Below are 12,827 nucleotides of genomic sequence, written 5' to 3'. Positions count from 1 at the left end.
CAGCCTAAGATCTTAATAAACCAGATGTTAAGATTTGTTAATCCAAGAGAAATACACTATTATCTTTGTGTATTTGTGTCTGGTCAATAAGAACAGACCAGTATTTGTATAACCCTGAATGTTGAATTTCATTTGTTTGGAAACAATCATGTTTATTATGCTAATGACAAACTGTACTGAAAGTTAGCTAGGTGTGTATTTACAAGAGCCCCTATGATACCAACTATGTAAATTGATTAGCTAAAACACTGAGAGCAGAGCCATGTGAGTAATGTCTTGCACCTTTACCTCTGACATGTTCTGCCTTGAGACTTGCTATCCATCCGGCCTCAACACACGGCGTGAAGTCATGTTTTCTACTGAGTAATGAATACTGAAATGAAGCAAACTGGACTAGGCAAATGGCATATGTCATAGAATTAGTGACATGAAATTAGAATTAGTACAGAGTTGTAACTTATGACATAATGCACCTGGACCTATACAGAATGGCTGACCATTCGGAACAAACTGACTACCAAACACAAAAAACCCCGAACAAAGACGGTCACAAATATGAGGCAATTATCAATAAAAAAAACCTTTAAAAAAACGGCACTGAGAACAGAATGGTGCACACATGCAATTAAAACACATAGAAGATAATAAGACCAAAGAATTTGTGATTGCAATCATTTTCAGGAAGAAACTGAGTATTATCTGACAGAATTGCAGGGGTGCCAATACTTTTGGCCACCACTGTATATAAGACATTGAGCATAGAAAACAAAAACAGGTAACGCTAAAGTAGCATAATTGTATATACATAAAATTCTAGCCCAGAACATAGACAAATATCATAAGTATATCCTATATCGCTGAAAGCTCAGAATGTTAAAAGCAGACAAACAGAGGCAGATAGAGATATCAAATAGAGATGTAAAATGATGAAGTGACCCCTTCCATAAGTTCTATGTGGTTCACTAAATAGGTGTTAAGGCGAACACATATGGAGCAAGTGAAAAGATATTGGGTTTGCAAAAAAGTGAATCCTGTATAGTGCACTAATCATCAGGAGTAAACTAACAGTAATGCTGCTCATATATCACACTACTCAAGAAATTGCCACAAGGGTCACTGACAGGTGACTGACTGCTCACATGTTGATAACACTGAAAGAAGAGATAGTAAAGTGTATAATCACCTGGTGGTCTTTGGTACCATGTGCACTTCGACCTCGACGCGCGTTTACACTTTACTATCTCTTTACTATCTCATTCTGTTCGCAGTGCCACCATAATCAATGACCAATTAAATAAAGGTTTTTTATTGATAATTGCCTCATATTTGTGACCGTTTTTGTTCAGGTTTTTTCGTGTTTGGTGGTGGGTAGTAAATACGTTGTGGACATTGTGTTGTGCACGTTCTCAACTTATTATGCTTTAATTTGTACTTTCATGTGTTTTTTTTAGAAAGAAGGGAGGTGTGTTTTTTTTTTTAAATTTGCATATATACTCTGTATTTATCATGTGACTGGGGAAATGATTCTCATTGGGTGTTATAACATTTAAATGTGAGGGGAGTCATTTCATATGTAGCTGGACAAAGAGCACAGAGCATTTGAAACGCGTTCCCATGGAGTTCCTTCCTTCTTTTTCTTTATTTCTACACATCTGGTCACACGTTCTCCGGGCTCCAGCACACCAAGAGCTGTAGTAGGTGAGATGGCATATCTTTTTCTATGGGACTAATTGTGGTGAGCCATGGCTGCGCAGTACAGAGGTGGAGGGATTCTCTTTCTATTGTTGCAATGGGTGTCTCTTTAAGGGAGAGGTTGAGGGCGCTGGTGGAGGCCCTACAGGAGGTGTATAAGGCAGAAGCAGTGGAGGAAGTGTTCAATACAGTGGTTTGTCCCACAAGTCTTGGGAATTACAAGACTTGTGGAGCAGCCCCTTCCCTGCCTGCCCCCACAGCCACCAGAATCACCCAGTGGCCAGTCAGCGAGATGTAACGCCCTTGGCCATGCTTACTTGTCCAGGTGTCTTTGGTGAAATGCACCCTGGCAGACACAGGGGCGGACCTACCCGTGCAGCCCGTCGGGTCCCCCGCGCGCTATGGGACCCGTGAGTGGAGGAGAGCGGTGTCAGTGCCCGCTCCCCCCCCCCACTTGCTCAGGGCCCCGGCACAATACTTACCCCTCACCTTGCCTCCGCAGCAGCTCCTGCATCCTCCGCGGCTGCTGCACTGTGACGTCTCAGGTCAGAGGGCGCGGTGACATCTTTACACCGCGCTCTCTCCTGAGCAGTCACAGCGCAGAGTGGGATGAGGCCAGCAACGCTGAGGAGTCCGGAGCAGCGGCAGCAGGTGAGACGTGAGGTGAGTATTTGATTTTTTTTTTTATTGTATGGAGGCATGGGGCAGTATAAGGGAGGGGAATGAGGTGGGGGTGTGTGACATCCTGCATGGGGCATTATAAGGGGGGGTGACATCCTGCATGGGGCATTATAAGGGAGGGGGTGTGTGTGTGACATCCTGCATGGGGCATTATAAGGGAGGGGGGTGTGTGACATCCTGCATGGGGCATTATAAGGGGGGGTGACATCCTGCATGGGGCATTATTAGGGAGGGGGTGTGTGTGACATCCTGCATGGGGCATTATAAGAGGGGGGGTGACATCCTGCATGGGGCATTATAAGGGGGGGGGTGACATCCTGCATGGGGCATTATAAGGGGGGGGTGACATCCTGCATGGGGCATTATAAGGGAGGGGTGTGTGTGTGACATCCTGCATGGGGCATTATAAGGGAGGGGGGTGTGTGACATCCTGCATGGGGCATTATAAGGGAGGGGGGGTGCGTGACATCCTGCATGGGGCATTATAAGGGAGGCGGGGTGTGTGACATCCTGCATGGGGCATTATAAGGGGGGGTGACATCCTGCATGGGGCATTATAAGGGAGGGGTGTGTGTGACATCCTGCATGGGGCATTATAAGAGGGGGGTGCGTGACATCCTGCATGGGGCATTATAAGGGAGGGGGTGTGTGTGACATCCTGCATGGGGCATTATAAGGGGGGGTGACATCCTGCATGGGGCATTATAAGGGAGGGGGTGTGTGTGACATCCTGCATGGGGCATTATAAGGGAGGGGGGGTGTGACATCCTGCATGGGGCACTATAAGGGAGGGGGGGTGCGTGACATCCTGCATGGGGCATTATAAGGGAGGGGGGGTGTGTGACATCCTGCATGGGGCATTATAAGGGGGGGGTGACATCCTGCATGGGGCATTATAAGGGAGGGGGGGTGACATCCTGCATGGGGCATTATAAGGAAGGGGGGTGTGACATCCTGCATGAGGCATTATAAGGGAGGGGGGTGTGTGACATCCTGCATGGGGCATTATCAGGGAGGGGGGGTGTGTGACATCCTGCATGTGGCATTATAAGGAAGGGGGGGTGTCATCCTGCATGGGGCATTATAAGGGGGGGTGACATCCTATACGAGGGGAACAGCCTGCATGGGGCATTATGTGGGGGGAACTGCCTGCATGGGGCATTATGTGGGGGGAACAGCCTGCGTGGGGCATTATGTGGAAGGAACAGCCTGCGTGGGGCATTATGTGTGGGGAACAGCCTGCATGGAGCGTTATATGGGGGCCAGTATTTTGTATGGAGCGTTATATGGGGGCCAGTGTCCTGCATGGAGCGTTATATGGGGACCACTATTCTGTGTGGAGAGTTATATGGGGGCCAGTATCCTGTATGAAGCGTTAAATGGGGGCCAGTATCCTGTATGGAGCGTAATATGGGGGACAGTATCCTGCACGGCCGGAAGTCAGGAGAACCTGGTGGCAGCGACGTGGACGAGGGGCCAGGATTCTGCAGGGATCGCATGGGGGAAAGTATAACAAGTTTTATTTTTTTTTAAATACAATTAATTAACTAGGAGTGGGGGGAATCAGAGATGCATGGGGGGATGAGATGCATGGGGGGATGAGAGATGCACAGGGGGGATGAGATGCACATGGGGGGGATGAGATGCACGGGGGGGTGAGTTGCACGGGAGGGATGAGAGCTGCACATGGGGGGTAATGAAAGCTGCACATGGGGGGGATGAGAGATGCACGGGGGGGATGAGATGCACATGGGGGATGAGAGATGCATGGGGAGGATGAGATCTGCACATGGGGGGGGGTTATGTTTACATAACTTTGTTGACCTATGAAGGAAAGGGGGGGGCCCAAAAATTTTTGAACAGGGGCCCACTACAGTCTGTGTCCGCCCCTGGGCAGACACATATTTACTCAAGGAACAGATGATGTTGCCTGCGACATGATGGTGTAGCGCAGGCACAGCTTTCTTAGAGAAGTAATGGCGAGGGGGCAACTGGTACTGGTGGACTGCAAAGGCCATCAACTTCCCGAAACCATCTGTATCCACCAGTCGGAAAGGCAGCGTTTCTGTGGCCAACAGATTGGAGATGGTGGAGCTCAACCTCTTAGCTTTGTCATGTGTAAAAGGAAACAATCTTTTATGTAACCCACAACCGTGGGACCGAGGGCTGGCTGTAGTGCTGAGAGAGGGTGGAGTACGGTGAAATGGACAAACTGCTGGACCATGAGTGAGGTGCAGATGTTACGGTGGATTGAGAAAGATGTGGTGTGCTCGGTGAAACAAACACAGCAGGCATGTCTGCTTTCATTACAGCTGACGGGCTGTCACTCAGCCTGACTAGAGCAGGTAAACAAGTGGAGGTGCTGCGGCCGGAGACATGTATGAGAACACTTGCCACGGTGGCAAAGGAGGAAGAAGAAGTAGATGCGGTTAATGGTGCAGCTGATGGTTGTTGAGGTCCGCATTTTAGCACAGTGAGATTCCCAGCATAACGCATGTTGATCGCGCATTTGAAGGTTCATGCATGTAGTAGTCAAATTATTGCAGTTTTTCCCTCTACTGGGTCATTTTTTTTAAAAAGTTTGCAGATAACGTGAGTTGGCTCATCCTTTGCTGCCTCAAAAAAGGCCCAGCCTAGGCAACCCTTGCCGCCCCAGCAAGCTGCAGACCCATGACCGCTGCTGGACACAGCCAGAATTGTGACTGAGGATGTAACGCTTGTCATGGTTGCATCACTCTGTGTCTGTGCGTAAGACCGCAACATAACCTCCTCGTCTTCCTCCTCCACCTTCTCTGCTGAGTTACTCAGCTGCGGGCCTCTGGGTTCACACCAAGTGGGATCTACAACATCATCATCATCCTCTCTGTTCTCCCATTCCTTGCACTGAGAGTCATCCTCCTCCTCTTCCTGCCCTGACAGCACAATACAATCAGCGTGAGCCTCAGATATCTGAGTCCCATCAGGATCACCTCCTTCCCCGGTGGTTAACATCTGGTGACGAGGGTCAGGAACCTGCTCGGACGCTACTTCGTCCGGCCCCTGATCCAACTGAAAATAAAATTGCCTATCGGAGCAGATGGTTTCCTCCTCTTGAGTCTGTGATTATTTGGAGCGGACCTTTGATGCCCATGGCATAGAATATGCGAACAGCTCTGCAGACTCACCCATCTGTGGTCCGCTACAGTCCGTTGGGCAATTGGAGAGTTGTTACGCCTGGGGGAAACAAGGGTAATTGAGGTGCCTTCTTTGTGGACTGTACTGTGTGTGATGTTGAGATGGAAGAAGAAGAGGAGAGGCCACTTAAAGCAGTGCTTGCTATCCACTTGAGTACCTGCTCTTTCTGGCCCTTATCATCAAGGCGTATCGCTGAGCGGCTGCCTAAGAAAGGAAGTGGAGTAGCCCTTCCAGTAACAGATGTTGTTAGTTTTCTTTGGATAGGACGTGATGGTGTTGATTCACTAGAGCTTTCACTAACATTACCACCTACCCCATGTATACCTTGAACACCAATCCTATTCCCCCTTGTACCATGATCTTTTTTCCCACTCATGTTGGATGTACCCTTCCCGTCTTTTAACCAGCTATTTCACAACCCTAGGCCCAGACATGTGAGTCACCTGTCACTAAATTATCAATCAGTATTTATTTGCTGACATAGTGTGGCTGTCGCTATTAGTAGTGTTGAGCGAATTTGTTCGGCATTTCAAATTCGGGTTCGTGTTTCAGACTTGCTGGCGTCAAAAAATCAGCTACGCCCACCAACATCCCTGATTTGCCACGCTGTCACGCAGCATGAGGCCGCACGTAGCTCCCTATGGCCAGTGTGAGGCCGCACGTAGCTCCCCATGGCCAGCATGAGGCTGCACGTAGCTCCCCTTGCCCAGTGTGAGGCCGCATGTAGCTCCCCATGACCAGCGTAGGACCGCACGTAGTTCCCCATGGCCAGTGTGAGGCCGCAAGTGGCTTTCCACATGCAGCATGAGGCCGCATGGTGCTCCCCAGATACAGAATGAGGCCGCACAGCACTCCTAATACACAGCATGAGGCCACATGGCGCTCCCTGTCAGGGATTCCACAGCGACGATACCGGGGAGATCAAGCAATATCATCACTGTGTCACGGATTTTGTCCGGAATCGCGAGCACACGATCCAGACTACTCACTGCTTAGGTATCGGCAAGGGACCAGTGAGCGTAAGGCGTCACACCTCTAGATACCAACACATGGAATACGTGTTTACGTCCTCGTACGATCACTGTCAGCTTCACGATAGCCCAATAAATATTATTCTGTGCCACCACCTGCCAGATTTGAAATATAATACAGGCCTGGTTGGATGCCTGTCTTCTGCCGCACGTAGCTCCCCAGATACAGCATGAGGCTCCATGTAGCTCCCCAGATGCAGTGTGATGCCGCACGTAGCTCCCCATATACAGCATGAGGCCGCACATAGCTCCCCAGATGCCGCATGAGGCCGCACGTAGCTGCCCAGATACAGCATAAAGCCGCACGTAGCTCCCCAGATTCAGCGTGATGTCACACGTAGCTCCCCATATACAGCATGAGACCGCACTTAGCTCCCTAGATGCAGCATGAGGCCGCATATACAGTACAGACCAAAAGTTTGGACACACCTTCTCATTTAAAGATTTTTCTGTATTTTCATGACTATGAAAATTGTACATTCAGACTGAAGGCATCAAAACTATAAATTAACACATGTGGAATTATATACTTAACAAAAAAGTGTGAAACAACTGAAAATATGTCTTATATTCTAGGTTCTTCAAAGTAGCCACCTTTTGCTTTGATGACTACTTTGCACACTCTTGGCATTCTCTTGATGAGGTTAAAGAGGTAGTCACCGGAAATGGTCTTCCAACAATCTTGAAGGAGTTCCCAGAGATGCTTAGCACTTGTTGGCCCTTTTGCCTTCACTCTGCGGTCCAGCTCACCCCAAACCATCTCGATTGGGTTCAGGTCTGGTTAATGTGGATGCCAGGTCATCTGGTGTAGCACCCAATCACTCTCCTTCTTGGTCAAATAGCCCTTACACAGCCTGGAGGTGTTTGGGGTCATTGTCCTGTTGAAAAATAAATGATGGTCCAACTAAACGCAAACCGGATGGAATAGCATGCCGCTGCAAGATGCTGTGGTAGCCATGCTGGTTCAGTATGCCTTCAATTTTGAATAAATCCCCAACAGTGTCACCAGCAAAGCACCCCCACACCATCACACCTCCTCCTCCATGCTTCACGGTGGGAACCAGGCATGTAGAGTCCATCCGTTCACCTTTTCTGCGTCGCACAAAGACATGGTGGTTGGAACCAAAGAATTCCACTGGTCTAATGTCCATTCCTTGTGTTCTTTATCCCAAACAAGTCTCTTCTGCTTGTTGCCTGTCCTTAGCAGTGGTTTCCTAGCAGCTATTTTACCATGAAGGCCTGCTGCACAAAGTCTCCTCTTAGTTGTTGTAGAGATGTGTCTGCTGCTAGAACTCTGTGTGGCATTGACCTGGTCTCTAATCTGAGCTGCTGTTAACCTACGATTAGAGATGAGCGTTGTTCGACTCAAACTGTTCGCCAATCTCAAATTCGAGCTGTTTTGGGCGGTGTTCGAGCCGTTCGGCGAACACGAACGATTTGAGAAAAATTCGGCTATTCGAGGTTATGTTCGATAACTGTTCGTGCACCAAAATCATAACTGGATTTTTTCTCAGTAATGATGAAAATTAATGTTAATACGCAGTTTGAGTGTACAGCGGGGTGGGGGGAGGGGCAGGGGATGGATCTCTGCAGGAATAATGAAGATCTCCATTTTTTTTTCTCTTTCCCGCATTTGCAGTGGGGAGGTGCAATCTGTCAGCCTATCAGCAGCGCACACACGGAGCGAAGTGCTTTTTTTCACACAAGCAAGGGCATGTGTGATTGGCAGTGTATGTCACATGTCCTTGCCCTATAAGACCAAGCCATTTTCCCCGTCGCCACCATTTTCTCACTGCTGCAGCTGCGTGTTAGACGGCACCGCTGTTGCTGTGTGCGCTATACCTTGTTAATTTCAAGCCAATTTTCGCACAAATATACAGATAGCTTGGGAGTAGGGAATAGTTGTGATTGCAGTCCTTTTAAGGACTAGGTTACAGCATTTCCTATGACTTTTATCAGGCAGGTCTGTGCTCTTAAATAGATAGATTGTGGGAGTAAAGACTAATTGTAATTGCAGTCCTTTTCAGGACTAGGTTACATCAGTTCCTATCAGTTTTTGCCAGGCAGGTCTGTGCCAGTGCTGTGCAAGTTTTTTTCACAGCATTTGGCTGAATCTAGCAAAGCTAATCCTTTTTGGCCTATTGCAGAGTGTGTTAGTCAGTGGAGTAGCCTATCTGTGTTGCAAGATATACCACCTGTGTATAGAATACCAATTTTTTTACTGCACCTAGTGAAGTAAAATCTTTTGGGCATAGCATCATTCTATTAGTCCATCTATACTGACCTCCATCAGGTTGCAAACTGAATATATTTTTTTCTGCATCTACCTCTGAAAAAATATTGGGCTTCTAGCTGTGTGTGGGACTTGTTCTATTAGTCCATCTATACTGACCTCCATCAGGTTGCAAATTGAATATAATTTTTTTCTGCATCTAGCTCTGAAAAAATATTGGGCTTCTAGCTGTGTGTGGGACTTGTTCTATTAGTCCATCTATACTGACCTCCATCAGGTTGCAAACTGAATATATTTTTTTCTGCATCTACCTCTGAAAAAATATTGGGCTTCTAGCAGTGTGTGGGACTTGTTCTATTAATCCATCTATACAGACCTCCATCAGGTTGCAAATTGAATATAATTTTTTTCTGCATCTACCTCTGAAAAAATATTTGGGCTTCTAGCAGTGTGTGGGACTTGTTCTATTAGTCCATCTATACTGACCTCCATCAGGTTGCATACTGAATATAATTTTTTTCTGCATCTAGCTCTGAAAAAATATTTGGCCTTCAAGCAGTGTGTGGGACTTGTTCTATTAGTCCATCTATACTGACCTCCATCACGCTGCAAATTCAAAATAATTTTTTGTCTGCATCTAGCTCTGAAAAAATATTTGGCCTTCTAGCAGTGTGTGGGACTTTCTCTATTAGTCCATCTATACTGACCTCCATCAGGTTGCAAATTAAAAATAATTTTTATCTGCATCTACCTCTGAAAAAATATTTGGGCTTCTAGCAGTGTGTGGGATTTGTTCTATTAGTCCATCTATACTGACCTCCATCAGGTTGCAAATTAAAAATAATTTTTATCTGCATCTAGCTCTGAAAAAATATTTGGCCTTCTAGCAGTGTGTGGGACTTGTTCTATTAGTCCATCTATACTGACCTCCATCAGGTTGCATACTGAATATAATTTTTTTCTGCATCTAGCTCTGAAAAAATATTTGGGCTTCTAGCAGCGTGTGGGACTTGTTCTATTAGTCCATCTATACTGACCTCCATCAGGTTGCAAATTGAATATAATTTTTTTCTGCATCTAGCTCTGAAAAAATATTTGGGCTTCTAGCAGTGTGTGGGACTTGTTCTATTAGTCCATCTATACTGACCTCCATCAGGTTGCATACTGAATATAATTTTTTTCTGCATCTAGCTCTGAAAAAATATTTGGCCTTCTAGCAGTGTGTGGGACTTTCTCTATTAGTCCATCTATACTGACCTCCATCAGGTTTCAAATTAAAAATAATTTTTATCTGCATCTAGCTCTGAAAAAATATTTGGCCTTCTAGCAGTGTGTGGGACTTTCTCTATTAGTCCATCTATACTGACTTCCATCAGGTTGCAAATTAAAAATAATTTTTTTCTGCATCTAGCTCTGAAAAAATATTTGGCCTTCTAGCAGTGTGTGGGACTTTCTCTATTAGTCCATCTATACTGACCTCCATCAGGTTTCAAATTAAAAATAATTTTTATCTGCATCTAGCTCTGAAAAAATATTTGGCCTTCTAGCAGTGTGTGGGACTTTCTCTATTAGTCCATCTATACTGACTTCCATCAGGTTGCAAATTAAAAATAATTTTTTGTCTGCATCTAGCTCTGAAAAAATATTTGGCCTTCTAGCAGTGTGTGGGACTTGTTCTATTAGTCCATCTATACTGACCTCCATCAGGTTGCAAATTCAAAATAATTTTTGTCTGCATCTAGCTCTGAAAAAATATTTGGCCTTCTAGCAGTGTGTGGGACTTTCTCTATTAGTCCATCTATACTGACCTCCATCAGGCTGCAAATTAAAAATAATTTTTATCTGCATCTACCTCTGAAAAAATATTTGGCCTTCTAGCTGTGTGTGGGACTTGTTCTATTAGTCCATCTATACTGACCTCCATCAGGTTGCAAACTGAATATAATTTTTTTCTGCATCTAGCTCTGAAAAAATATTTGGCCTTCTAGCAGTGTGTGGGACTTTCTCTATTAGTCCATCTATACTGACCTCCATCAGGTTGCAAATTAAAAATAATTTTTTGTCTGCATCTAGCTTTGAAAAAATATTTGGCCTTCTAGCAGTGTGTGGGACTTTCTCTATTAGTCCATTTATACTGACCTCCATCAGGTTGCAAATTAAAAATATTTTTTTTTCTGCATCTAGCTCTGAAAAAATATTTGGGCTTCTAGCAGTGTGTGGGACTTTCTCTATTAGTCCATCTATACTGACCTCCATCAGGTTGCAAATTAAAAATAATTTTTTGTCTGCATCTAGCTCTGAAAAAATATTTGGCCTTCTAGCAGTGTGTGGGACTTTCTCTATTAGTCCATCTATACTGACCTCCATCAGGTTGCAAATTAAAAATAATTTTTATCTGCATCTACCTCTGAAAAAATATTTGGCCTTCTAGCTGTGTGTGGGACTTGTTCTATTAGTCCATCTATACTGACCTCCATCAGGCTGCAAATTAAAAATAATTTTTATCTGCATCTACCTCTGAAAAAATATTTGGCCTTCTAGCTGTGTGTGGGACTTGTTCTATTAGTCCATCTATACTGACCTCCATCAGGTTGCAAACTGAATATAATTTTTTTCTGCATCTAGCTCTGAAAAAATATTTGGCCTTCTAGCAGTGTGTGGGACTTTCTCTATTAGTCCATCTATACTGACCTCCATCAGGTTGCAAACTGAATATATTTTTTTTCTGCATCTACCTCTGAAAAAATATTGGGCTTCTAGCAGTGTGTGGGACTTGTTCTATTAATCCATCTATACAGACCTCCATCAGGTTGCAAACTGAATATAATTTTTTTCTGCATCTACCTCTGAAAAAATATTTGGGCTTCTAGCTGTGTGTGGGACTTGTTCTATTAATCCATCTATACAGACCTCCATCAGGTTGCAAACTGAATATAATTTTTTTCTGCATCTACCTCTGAAAAAATATTTGGCCTTCTAGCAGTGTGTGGGACTTTCTCTATTAGTCCATCTATACTGACCTCCATCAGGTTGCAAACTGAATATATTTTTTTTCTGCATCTACCTCTGAAAAAATATTTGGGCTTCTAGCTGTGTGTAGGACTTGTTCTATTCGTCCATCTATACTGATCTCCATCAGGTTGCAAACTGAATACAATTTTTTTCTGCATCTACCTCTGAAAAAATATTTGGCCTTCTAGCTGTGTGTGGGACTTGTTCTATTAGTCCATCTATACTGACCTCCATCAGGTTGCAAATTGAATATAATTTTTTTCTGCATCTAACCCAGCCAATAGTTTTGGCCTAATACCACAGTTTGGCCACTCAGCTCTGCTCGGTTCCCATCCATTGTTTTTTTGTGCAAACAACTCCAGAGTTGTGAATTAGTTAACCACCAAAATGAGTGGAAAAAGGCCTGCTGCTGGTGGAAAGGGGAATAGGCGTGTTGGGAAGGGGAAAAAAGGTTGTGTCCGTGGGGTAGGTGTTAAAGCAACAGTAACATCTGCAGAAGAAAGACCATCTTACAGCCAAACTAAAATGTCTACTTCTTTTAGCGGACAATGTGATAAGATCCCTTTCTTACGGCCACGCCAATTGCTACAAATTCCAGATGAGGCACAAAAACAGCAGGTGCTTCAACGGATATCAAGTGCTCCTTTAAGTGGGCTCTCCTACACATCAACTTCAACATCACAAATACTCCAGTCCTCAGAGGTGTCACCCCAATCGCACTTGCTTCCTCACAGCTCCCAAATCTCCAGCTGCCAGTCTGAGTATGAGGTAGAACAGATGGTTGAGTCTGCAGAGCTGTTTACTCATACTATAGCCTGGGAATCAGAGGTCGACTCCAGCGCTTCTGTGAATCCAGACGAGGAAATGATCTGCACTGATGCCCAGAATCTTTATGAGTCGAATCCAGGACCAGACGCAGAAGGTTCTGACCATAATGTAGACCCTCATTCCCAAACTGTAACTCCTGTTGGTGGAGACAATGAGGAAGACGATGATGAGACTCA

The sequence above is a fragment of the Phyllobates terribilis genome, unplaced genomic scaffold (genome assembly GCF_046119375.1).
Source record: "Phyllobates terribilis strain yellow unplaced genomic scaffold, ASM4611937v1 Scaffold_3__8_contigs__length_932513732, whole genome shotgun sequence".
NCBI lineage: Eukaryota > Metazoa > Chordata > Amphibia > Anura > Dendrobatidae > Phyllobates > Phyllobates terribilis.
The sequence above is the reverse complement of the archived record's forward strand: the minus strand, read 5'-3'. Positions refer to the sequence as shown.